This window comes from Nannospalax galili, unplaced genomic scaffold (assembly GCF_000622305.1).
Source record: "Nannospalax galili isolate Female #2095 unplaced genomic scaffold, S.galili_v1.0 scaffold1501, whole genome shotgun sequence".
Classification (NCBI taxonomy): Eukaryota; Metazoa; Chordata; class Mammalia; order Rodentia; family Spalacidae; genus Nannospalax; species Nannospalax galili.
This window is the reverse complement of record NW_008343602.1, coordinates 362,645-374,115: the sequence shown is the minus strand read 5'-3', so window position 1 is coordinate 374,115 and position 11,471 is coordinate 362,645.

Sequence of the window (11,471 nt, the reverse complement as noted above, 5' to 3'; positions counted from 1 at the left end):
AAGAATAGGCTTGTGCATGTATACACATGTTAAGCAGATACTTGAGTTATTCTTTTTTGAATATGTAATTGAGATGTGTTAAGTGGTTAAGTGTTGTGAGCCTATATGATTATATTGGGTTATGAGACACTAAAGGACTAAGCATTCCTCGAAGACCTTATCACCTACTCTAAGATATATAATGCATTGGTCATTATATTATGTGATAGTTATATCATGTTAGGTGAAATTATGACCTCAACATTGTTTTCATTTGAAAATTGACATGCATGATGAATTGGGCTGGAAGTCAAAAAAAGGCTTTTCTTCTTGTGATGACTAATCCTGGGTGTTGACTTGACTGGATCTGGGATTAACTGAAATGAGAGAGATCTTCCTAATTGGATCATCTGAAGCTGGAAGACACACCTTAAATATGGGTGTTACCTTCTGATGGCAGCCGCTATAAAAGGCCAAGGCAGAGGAGAATGCCAGGCTTCTTGCTGCTTGCCTTCTGTCTCACTGGTGAGTCCGTCTTGCTGCCATAGACTGAAGACTAGCTTATCTTTTGGAATTCGTCAGACTTTCAGCACCAGATTGGGACTACTGAGATATCCAGCCTTGCGGACTGAGTGACTATGGATTCTCAGCCTCTCCAGTGTGGTGCAGCCATTGTTGGACTACTCAGACTCTATCCTGTGAGCTAAGCTGATAAATCTCTATACATATATATTCATTCTACCTGTTCTGTTTCTTTGGAGAACCCTGAATAATACACCATGTTATGAAGAGGGATGACTGGGATCAACCTATCCTCACAGTGGGGCAAGTAAGCACTGGGGATGGCATTGGCTCTGATCCCTGAAAGGGACACACAGAGCCTTGTGTCACTCTGTTGCTATCCTTCATTGGTGGGGCAGGCCCAGTCTTAGGTGATGCAAAGCTCTGAGAGTATCCCCATGTATGTGAGGGAGAGTGACCCTTACCTATCTCCAGAGGAAAGCTTCTCACTGCTCCTGGTGCAGCACCACAATCCCTTTGACCTCTGGCCAGAGCTTACAGGAGGCCATGGGCTTCCCACTGAATCTCCAGCTCTGACAGGAACCCATCATATGTCACATGCATGCAGCTCACAGCCTCCCCAATCCAGTTCTTGTTGCCTACCACATCAGGTGGGCTGCAGCACACTTGCTGGGGATCTAGCTCATCCCAGTGGCCTATTGGAACCTCAGTACCATCCCTGCTCATGCTGAAGTAGCCAACAACCCAGCAGGAGATGGCCAAATGAAGAGGGCAGCAAGACAAAAGGTTTTGGTCAAGTGCCAGTCTCAATACAAAGACAGAACACAAGAAGGAAACAGTGCAGATTTCAGTGTGACACTGTAACAGGCCGTTTGGGACCAGGTTCAAAAAAGAAGTCTTCTAGAAACATGGAGGTGACCCCCTTGCTAGAAACCTTCACGCACTCCAGGACCTCACATTGCCCCCTCACTATGGGAGGGTTTCCATGAACAAAAACTGACACAAAAGAAGACTAACATTCCCAGTGCCCAGGGCAGAGGGGGTGTTCAGTTCATGTCAGGAAGCCTAGCCCGAGTCTTAGGTTTGGCAGCTGCAATAACTGCTTTTAACTGGCTGACAGGGCTATGCCTCTGAAAATAGAAACAAGGGAAAGCCCATTTCACTTGCCTTTCCAAAAAGTTTCCATCGATTACTGACTCATGTACCCGCTGAGACAACTGGTTCTCCAGTTGGGTTCTTGCTGTTTTCCTTCCCAGAATGTAGTGAAGTGGGCAGACAGTAAAGCGTGAACAAACAAGGAAGGCATGTATTCATCACATGGGAGTGACAACAACCAGAACTGAAAAATAGAAGCTCTGAACTCTGGGTGACAGTGGAGTAGCAGCTGAGAGGAGTTGTGAGCATTACGATGGTGGTGAGATGCCACCAAAGAACTGGCCGCCAAAGACAGAGTCGGTGGAGAACATGTGCCAACGATAGTAGAAACAGAAGTGGCAAGTCCTAGGGTCAGAAATAGTGGGTTTTGTCTCTGAGACATAAATGAGTTTCTTGTCATGGGTGATAGTGGTTTCTCAGAACAGGAACCGCCTTCTGATGGATGGTCCAATAAGTGACTTTAAAGAGTGGGAACAAATCTCCTGAATGGTTCTTGGGCACTGAACCAAGAGCTGGACTCTGTCTAAAAGCCAGACTGACTAATTAAGAAGCTTTTTTCCAGGGGTTTCTATAGACCCAGATGGGCTCTGATTGATTAAGCATATGCAAATGAGGTGAAGATTACGTAGGAAGCCTGCAAACCCAGGAGCATTGTTGATCAGGGCCACTGCTCCACCCCACGCCATGCCCACCCCAAGTTGCAATGAAAGTAAGAAAATGAAACACCTGAAAGTTGTAAGTCCCCCTCACAGCTTTTTATTTTCATTCCCAGCTGCTGGCTCTAATCACAAAGGGGGGCGTTCCTACCCCTATCATTAGTATAGAAACTTCTAGCAATTTCTGCAATATTAATATAACAGAGTCAACTTATCTAAATTTAGTCCAACCTGTCACATTTTCAACTTATTTAGCTGATGCAAAGCATACCAAACAGATAACAGACAGACTATATTTCAATATGCAATTCTACAAAGTATAAACAACCTGGAAAAGATAGCTTCATTCAAAAGTCAATAGAGAAGTACACAACTGTCCCAGTAAAACAATCTTGTGAACCGCTAAGTGGGTTTTAAATTTCAAATAATGAAAAGTTAACCTCAGATTCCTCAGTCTTGAATTGGCAGAGTCAACAATTGATGTGTTTCCAATGGAGCAAGCAAAACTTGGACATTACCTACGGACATTAAGTCAGAAGCAGTTGCAGGACCATTTATATTACTTTCTACTGAATGAGTCGACTGAGACATTACCATGTCTGGAGAACTCAAAAGATTGTGTTAATAGCGAACATGAACTTTCTTCATGGAAAAATATGAAGAAACGTGTCCCAATTTAGATAAGATTCCCAATCTTCGCATGTGCATCATCAACAACATGCAATTAGACACATGGTAGCATGGGACTGAACCTTTTAACTGTGAAATACATATTTACTTATTTACTTCTACAGAAATTAGTTTCAAAATTAATTGGTAATCATTTAAGTGCCGCAGTTAATGTAAAGTACTGACTGCCTCATTATTTGAGGAAAAAACACAACTGATTTTTCTTAGTATTAGCTTATAAACTTGGACCCATCAAAAACATTCCTGATCCCCACCAAAAATAATCTTTCATAAAGATGAAAATGCCTTATATCAGTGCTCTCCAATCTTTGATATCGACGTGCAGCACTGAGCCAATAGTATCCATTTTTCTATCAAGTCATTTCCATATCAATTTTGTATCTTTGGATCTCCCATCTCCCTACTTCTTGTCTTGCAGTTTCATTGTATGCTCTCCAACATATCCTTAGAATTGGCCACTGACTATTTCTACTGCTCTTGGTTACGTACCAGAACTGGTGGTAAGATCCTTGTGCTGAAGACAGAATCCACTTAGATAACAGAAGATGGTATGGACCTGAAAGCTTCCTCCCTACTACCTAGCTCTCACAGTGCCAGAAAATGCTATATAGCCTGTTAGGGGAGAAGACTCATTAATTGTCTTACCCAACTTTGAACCCTACAAGTTACAATGTTGAGCAGCCTGGCAAGATATGCTCATGGTTGCAATATCAGTATTATGGGGTAACTGACCACTTTCTGATGGAATTTAAAGCTCGATCCACAGCATGGAGCCCATGCCTGCTTCTGTAAATCCAGTCAAGAATCCATGGCTGGGGAAGTCATAGTTCCTAGAGAATCTACTACTATTATTTTTCTAAATGGACATAGCATCAAATCTCATTTTAAATAATTATCTTTGTATCCACAGATCCATGCAGCTCTCAGCCCTCATCAGAGAAACTACTTTTTGCAGTGGACAGTGCAAAGAGACAGACTTACAATTGTTCAAGGTGCAGAAAATAAATGGTGGTGGAGTACTCATCTCTAAATGGGACATCTATATCACACTGCTTACTCCTAAGGCTTGGGGACCGTCCTGGAAGAGGGAGTGGGAAGATTGTAAGAGCCAGTGGTTGACGAGGACTGCTGTGAGACAGTGTCTTCTAGACATGATGGGGCCATTTTACTCACGAACTCACAGCTGCTGTGCTTCCCTGAACAAAGAGAACGTTCAAACATCTAGCATGGAGGAGGGGTTCATGAGTCCTCATCCCTAGCTGAAAAGTATTGGCAGTTGATGGCCCGGGGAAGAGAAAGTTTTCTTCAGAGGTATGTGCCTCTTAACTTGCCCAAGATCCAGCTGATGCCCCTAGACCACTGATCTTATGGGTAGTGCTAATTAAACTCAGTGGATAATTAAAAAAAAAAAAGAGGACATGAAGTTGGGATGAGTGTGTAGTGGAGTGGTCTGGGAAGAGTTGGAGGGGAAATAAGGTGTGAATACAATCAAAATACATTTATACATGCATGGAATTCTCAAAGAATAAATCAAGTATATATTTAAAACTTAACCAGAGGCTAGATCATGATGCACACATGCATACAGAATTTCTTTCCTTGAATTATGATCACTAGCCCTATATTTTCAAAAATATTCTGTTGATGAACCCTAGGTATTTTCAATCTGCAGCTAGAACCCTTGCTCTTACATTTAATTCAGTCCCTACATTTTTCCACCCTTGTATCATTTTTTTCATCCTTATTAATAAGTTCCTCAAGAAATAGTACCAAATTTTCCTTAAATTTTCCTTAAATATGAACTCCGTAATTTGGAATTTATACTACTTGGCATTGCTGAAAAGAAAACTTAAATTAAAAAGAAAAGGGTATCAGGTGTGTTTGGTGCACGCATTTAATCCCAGGACTCAGAAAGCAGACACAGGCCAATCTCTGTGAGACTGAGGTCAGCCTGGCCCACATAGGGAGTTCTAGGCCAGCTGAGACTATGAGGAGACCCTGTCTCAAATTATCAAGCATACAAACAAATAAACAGAACTGAAAAGATTGTCATTTTCATTAAGTCTGGAAATTGAGTAGAAATCCAATGGTTGAAATTGGTTTCCTAGAGAAAAAGACCCTGAGAATAGTGAAAATGTGGTGATGTATAATGAGTCGCTTTAATACGTGTTAAAGTCCCTAAATTGTAATTTACAAACAAAACAGTTGGTGGCACCTTTGAAACAAGTTTTTGTTGATGACAGTATCTAAGCTGCCTGTGAATCAGTAGGCAATTACACTGGTCTGCTAGTCCTCCATATTTACAATGGTTTAAGCAACATTTCTAGATGGTCAGGTGATCCTGTCTTAACATAACTACTATTTACTATAATCCTAAGATAAAAAAAAAGAATTAAGAGTAACAGTTTTATAACTAATAGTTCATATCACCCAAATGTTTTTGTAAAAGTTTTACCCTGGTACAAACTTTACTCTCTTATTAAAGCAAAGTGGGCATTCCTTGAGAACAGCAAGTCGTGCACAAACACAGGATGAGACTAGGTGGACACAGCAGCATGGAACAGGGTAAAGGTAAAACTGACTACTCCATCTCTCCCAGATCCTCTTTCCCTAGGGGCTGTTACATGGCCAAAAATTCATACAAGTGAGACTTTTTCTTTGGGTTAAAAAAATTGCAAACTCAGTGCAATCTATTAAAGGACAAATGTCTTGAGAATTTAAGCATTGAGGCTTATTCACTATTAGCACCAAGACAGAGAAGAGCTTGAGTTGAGTTAGATTACAATCAGTGATTATAGAAATGGAATTTTATGGAAGATTTTATAGTTTTCTTGGGACTGTTGAAAGTGTAATGGATCCCAGTCATTCCACAAATATGAAACCAAATGAGAGATGTCCTCAAGTGTCATACATGAAGTATAGACTTAATAAATTTGGATTGAGGGCCAGCAGGATGGCTTAGTGGATAAAAATGACTTACTATGCAAACTTGACAACCTGAATTTGATCCCCAGAACATGGAAGGAGAGAAACACCCCCAGACTGTTGTCTTACCTTTAGATATGGACCTTGGCATGAGCAAGGCTTCATACAGACACACACACACACACACACACACACACACACACTAATATAGTAGTAATAATAATAATAAAATATACGTATAAATAAATGCATTTAGATTGATGATGCGATGCTGCCAGAAGCCAGGTGTGCCAATGTAACCCCAGGATTTTACCTACCCACTCCAAGTTGTTCTTGAAGTTCAAAGTAGGAGGAGTGGAGAATAGTGTACCAGTCCTTGGACAGTACAATGTCAAAGGTAAACAAAGTTGACACTAGTTAGAATGGTAAATGTAGATTTCAATCAGTTATACTATTGTTACAAGGTCTAGTGTGGATGGAGTTCAACTAGAATTGTATAGAGCTGACAGGGGATTCCTTTGAAAAATTATTTTATTTATTTATTTATTTGTTTGTTTGTTTGTTTGTTTGTTTGGATTTTTAAGATAGGGTCTCCCTGTAACCCCACCTGGCCTGGAATTCTTTATGTACAACAGACTGGATTAAGTTTTCCAGAGATCAGCCTGCCTGTGCCTCCTGAGTGCGGGGATTAAAGATCTGCACCATCATGCCTGGCTCCTGACTGAGACATCTAAAGGGAACATGAATGAATAGGGTTGAGGAAGAGAGGGTCTTGAGCAGAATCCGGGAAGTGAACAATAACCAAGGGTTGTTCATTCTAAACGTCAGGTAGGCCAGTTGTGTCCCCTCCTCCGCAATTTCCTCAATTAAAATGCTATCTCCCAATCCCAAGAGACTGAGGAAAAGCTGCCCAATCTTTTGTGATTATTATATTTCTAAGAATAGCTTTCAGGTCTTTGCAAAGACTCCAGAATTGTAGGGGATACGTATATCTCAGGAGAGGCAGTAATCCACTCACAATTATAAGCCTCTAGTAAGTGCTTCTAAGAGGAGGTAAAGGGCCTATCTCAGATGTTGTCTAGAACACACAGGAAATTGGTTTGATGGCACTGAGCTTCACTACACAAATGTCCCAAAGGGAACTGAGTTGTGCCTGCAATGCAGCCTCAAGATGTAAGAAACCACGCACAGTTTGGTGAGCTCTCTTAATGCAAGGACTTGAAAGGAGTGCTAGTCTCATGATTTGGGTGATTCTCAATAGCTCACAGAGGAAAAGCTCTGAAGGGCAGGACTTTTATACACTGTGTTCCTAAGTGTTATTGACAACACAGCCAGGAGGACACATGTTTCTAGGGACTTACTCTCCTATTGCTTGCTTGCTTGTTTGTTTCGGAGGTAAGAAATATTGCTAGAGGAGTCAGAATGGAGTCCTCCAGAACAGCCATATTCAACCAGGATGGCTTTTGTTTCCCCTAAGGACATAGTTAGCAATATTCCCCTGTGAAGGAGGAAGGTGTTACTGCTGGCATCCAGTAGGTACAAGTGAGGGGGTGCTGCTAAACATCCGTAATACACAAGGCACCTGTTTTGGTTTGGTCCTAAACTAGTGGCACTGTTTGGGGAGATTGCAGAACCTTTAGGAAGTGGTACCAGGCTGGAGAAAATGGATGACTGGGGAGTGGGCCTGGTCCATGAGATGTAAGCCAGCAGCCCCACTAGCCTACTGACAGAGAGATGAGATGCTGGTACACCATGCCTTTCATGCTACAACAGACTACACCTTCAAACCATTATCCAAAATAAATCCTTCCTCATATAAGTTGTTCAAGCAAGGTAATTTATTATAGTCAAAAGTAACAATATTTCAGCCTTCCACAAAAAAATTGAGAAAGTATCCATTTCCAAGTGACGATAGTGACAAGACACAAAAGCTCTTCACGTGGAAGTGCTCGCCGGGCTCCTTAACCTTCTCCTGGCCTCATGTGCACACTTGCTTATGAAAGTGTGGGGCGTGGTGGCCCACACCTTTAATCCCAGCACTCAGGAGACAGATGGATGTCTTTAAGATGGAGGCCAGCCTGGCCCACATAGTAGGTTCCAGGCTACAAGGAGACCCTGTCTTATCTAAAGGAATATTGACAACAGATTGCTGCTAGATGAGGAACAGCTGATCTTCCTAAAACAAGGCTCTCTAGATAGGCTGACTAGATTCAGCTGACAGACACTCACTGGGGAATGGCTGGGGGTGCCGACAACACAGTGGACAGTAACAGGGATGACAGAGTGTATAAGCCCCAGTGTGTGGGAGGGGGAGACTATGGGAGGTGCCATTTGGGAAGTGGGTATAGAGAGGAATAAGATTGTGTGAGATGTTCTGTATGATATACACACACAAAAAATCAACAAATTTTTTAAAAAAGATATATTTGAGGAGGAAGCATAAAAATGTACTTCATGTTAAGTAGTAGAGGTAACAAACATTACCAGTGAAATCTACCTGATGACTTTATATCTATAGTCCAGTATTAAGGATCTGAGTGTAACCGATTGTGACTACTAATCATCAGACACATAGAGATTAAGACACATGTGCAAACATCTAAGCGTTAGTAACATTAAAATGTAGAAAACAGCATATTTTAAAATGAAATGGCAATCTTTAAAGGTTAAAAACTCATTCAATTTTATATCTTACAGGGATTATACTGAGTTCAATATTGTATAACTGTATTAATTCAACTGTGAACCTAAAAATTTACAGCTACTTTTGAAAGAGATGTATTCTTGCTCTGGAGTATGTTACTGAATACGTTAAAGCTGTAATGAAATGCTTCTTCTAGTCATGTGTTTATTAAATTAAAAAAAATTTTTAAATCCTTTTTAGCAAGAATGCTGCTCTCAGGTTTAGCAAGACCCGTTCACCCTCACTATCTGACTATCCTCAGTATCTGATCAGGACTCTCGCCCTCCACCTTCCCCAGAGAAGGACCTGATCATTGTAGTCTGTCTTTAGCAAGAATCCTATTGGGTTAGCTTATCCAGAATCTCCTTACTGCTGACATTTCCTCCTCATGATCTACTTGCCCACTCTGCCGTACTCCTGCTACATAGTCTACTCGCCCATACTATGCTCAGACTTAAATCCAGTTCTCTCTTCTCCACTGCAAAACCCTACTATTCTCAATCCCTGTGCCTATCAGGATGGTTCTGAAGAAATTCTTTCATACTGTGAGATGGAAAGTATCACCGGATTATGCTTTCTTTAGTAACAGGAATTTTTTAAAAAAAAAAACCCTACAATTCTGTTACTATTATACAGAAATGGAAAGAACATGTAATCAAAGGAATAGGTGCTTATCTAGCATGCATAAGGACCTGGGTTTGATTCCCAGCAAAATACACACGTATGCACACATGCAAACATGCACACATGCACAGACATGCACACATGCACACACATGCACACACACACAAGTACACATGCACACACATCAAAAAAAAGAAAAGAAGGAGGGAGAAAGGAAGGAAGGAGGAAGGAGGGAGGAAGGAGGGAGGAAGGAAGGAGGAAGGAAGGAAGGAAGGAAGGAAAGAAGGAGGAAGGAAGGAAGGAAGGAGGAAGGAAGGAAGAAGGAAGGAAATGAAAAGGAAGGAAATGAGGCAGGAAGGAAGGATGGAGTGAGCGATTCAGGTACTAGCCTGTGGCCTGATCTGAATTATATGATGTGCCATCACTATCACAGCTAGATGCCCAAGCTAGAATTTAGAAGACAAGCAAATGATAGAGTCTCCTCCAGCCTGTCTGCCAGTCTTCTAAGTGCTTAGTACTGGGACAATGTGAGGAACAAAAGTTAGTACAATTCTGTCCCTGAGAGTGTCAATTTTTTAATATTTTATTTATTATTTTTATTTTATGTGTATGCATGTATTGCCTGCATGTAGGTAAGTGCACCCATGTTGTGCAATGCCCGCGGAAGACAGAGAGGCTGTCAGATCCCCTGGGACTGGAGTTACCGACAGTTGTTAGCTGCCATGTGGGTTCTGGGATTTGAACCCAGACCTTCTGCAAGAACAACCAGTGTTTTTAACCACTGAGCAATCTCTCCAGCCCTTGAGGGTGTCAATTTAAGTGAGAAAGAGACACATGAAAACTTGACTGTAATAAAATATGAAGAAAGCTACAGTATGAATATAAGAAAATAAGAAGAAACATGGAAGAAAAAGTCAGTGTGAAGTAAGGAAATCGGTAAAATCTTCCCATAGGGAGCAAACATTTACTACGTCTTAATTCAGGAAACAAGTTTTACAATAAACATGAATAAGGAATCGGTGCAGAGCAGAAAAGCAAACTCAAGATGGCCTGTGAGAGAGGGAGCTACGTTCCTATGCTAAGAGACTGTGGTGCAGGCCGTGGATGTGCTCCTGAAGAGGAGGAGGCCGAGAGCAGGAGGGCTCAGCCCTTTCTCTTCTTAGAAGTTTGGGATCTAAGTGAGGAAAAAAGTTGAAGTCAGAGAAACAAATAAGGCTAAAATTAGCACATCAAACAGGAGGCTAGAGAGGGCAGAGTTACAGAGTTTGGGAGGTAAAGAAAAGAAAAGGGAAAAAGCCAACGCTGTCCCTAGGGAATCCTATGGGTGCCTGTTGGAAGATGCATAGCATAGTGAAGGGATTCTGAACTGTAGGGAAGAAGAGAGGTTGAGGAATAATGAGGACTGGCTTTGAAAATACTGAATTATTTTGTGTGTCGGTGAGGAATCACCTGTTCACAAACAAATGCTCTATAACACCAATTGTCAGTATTGTTTACTTATTATGAGTCTAAATATTATGATATGTTGAACTTTGCTGTCCAGAACTGTGGTTGTCATTTTAAGGTCTAGGAAGTACTGATCAACAAAAATTGTATCTAATGGGGGTATAAGACTACCACTTAGTTCTGTAGTAAATAATGTATATAATAATAGAATCAGTGGAATATTTATTCAACACATAGTGTGTGCTCCTGAAAACTTAAGAAGTGACTAGAAAGCCTGGCATGCTTGTGCATGCCTTTAAACTAAGCAATCAGGAAGAAGAGACAGGCAGATCTCTGTGAGATCAAGGCCAGCCTGGTCTACATAGCAAGTTACTGGTCACCTGGAGCTACAGAGAGACCCTGTCTCAAAAATACAAAAAAGAGGAGGAGGAGGAGGAGGAGGAGGAGGACGAGGACGAGGAGGATGAGGAAGAGGAAGATGAGGAGGAGGAGGAGGACGAGGAGGAAGGCGAGGAGGCGGAGGAGGACAAGGAGGACGAGGAGGAGGAGGAAGATGAGGAGGAGGAGGAGGAAGATGAGGAGGAGGACGAGGAGGACTAGGAGGAGGAGGTGGAGGATGAGGAGGAGGAGGACGAGGAGGAGGAGGAAGATGAGGAGGAGGAGGAGGACAAGGAGGACAAGGAGGAAGACGAGGAGGATTGATGTTTGGGACTGTGACTGAGAGAAAGCACGTGCCATTAATGTGTGTGGCACCATCCCAGGGGCTGAGGCCTTGATATAAGGAAGAAAAG